Below are 1,178 nucleotides of genomic sequence, written 5' to 3'. Positions count from 1 at the left end.
GTGAATGGGGAACCAGGGGTGGGTGGTGGCAGGGGGCGGGGCCGGCTGCCTGCAACCGGGGAAGATGGCCTTGATCACAGGTCAGGCCTAGGGACCATACCCGTGTACAAATTTCATGTGCTGGGTCTCTAGTCAGAATATATACAAATATAAATCAAGTATGGCATAAAAATAGATTGTTAGTCAAAAGTTATTTATCTATTTTAAAAATAGGTGAATCTGAACATTTTGTATTTCTTATAAACTGGAGTATCTTTTTTTTAAAAATAGTTACCAATTTGCTAAATAAGTTTTTCTCTCATACCAATCAATCAAACCAATATATATATTCTCAATGGGATACAAGTTTCAGTTTCACTGTGTAATCAGTTTGTGAGCCTTCACTTTACTTTTTTTTTTTTTTAAAAGAACAGTTTGCCCTAGCTGGTTTGGCTCAGTGGATAGAGCGTCGGCCTGCAGATTGAAGGGTCCCAGGTTTGATTCCAGTCAAGGGCACATGCCCAGGTTGTGGGCTCAATCCCCAGGAGGGGGTGTGCAGGAGGCAGCTGATCAATGATTCTCTCTCATCATTGGTGTTTCTCTCTCCCCCTCTCCCTTCCTCTCTGAAAACAATAAAAAAAATAATGAAAATAAATAAAAAATAAAAAGAACAGTTTATTGATTTTTAAAGAAAGGAGAAGAGAACAACATCAGTGAGAGTTTTAACATTGATTGGCTGCCTCCTGCATGTACCCCCCATCAGGGATCACACCCAGAACCCAGGCATGTGCCCTCACTGGGAATCGAACCAGCAACCTCTCCATGCACTGGATGATGCCCAACCAACCGAGCCACACTGGCCAGGGTGACAACTTACCTTTTAAGGGTTAAATGTCTAATTTTTTTTTGGCATCCCAGAGCTTAATATTTTTCTACTGCTGAAAACTTAATCCTGGTGATGAAATACATGCTTTATTATACTATACTTATTTTATATCACAAAACACATATTAAGAATTTAAAAAATCTGAGTTGGTCTTAATTTTAAATAAGGAGTGTAGACATTAGAAAATAATTCAAATATTAAAAAAAGTTCTACCAAAGTATGTATAAAAAGAATAATTACAAAAATATTCCATTAAAAATACTTTTAAAAAGTAGAAAATTATATTTGATGAACAAGAATAGATCCAGAGACA

The 1,178-nt window shown here is 37.1% G+C and overlaps 1 protein-coding gene across 1 annotated transcript in view; it reads right to left on the bottom strand.

The window, feature by feature from the left end:
- Positions 1-1,178, bottom strand: part of LOC102245052 (transmembrane emp24 domain-containing protein 7) — a 79,189-nt gene that overhangs the window by 3,104 nt on the left and 74,907 nt on the right. The window lies entirely within an intron of this gene.

The sequence above is a fragment of the Myotis brandtii genome, unplaced genomic scaffold, assembly GCF_000412655.1.
Source record: "Myotis brandtii unplaced genomic scaffold, ASM41265v1 scaffold1105, whole genome shotgun sequence".
In the NCBI taxonomy this organism is placed as follows: Eukaryota; Metazoa; Chordata; class Mammalia; order Chiroptera; family Vespertilionidae; genus Myotis; species Myotis brandtii.
The sequence above is the reverse complement of the archived record's forward strand: the minus strand, read 5'-3'. Positions and strand labels throughout refer to the sequence as shown.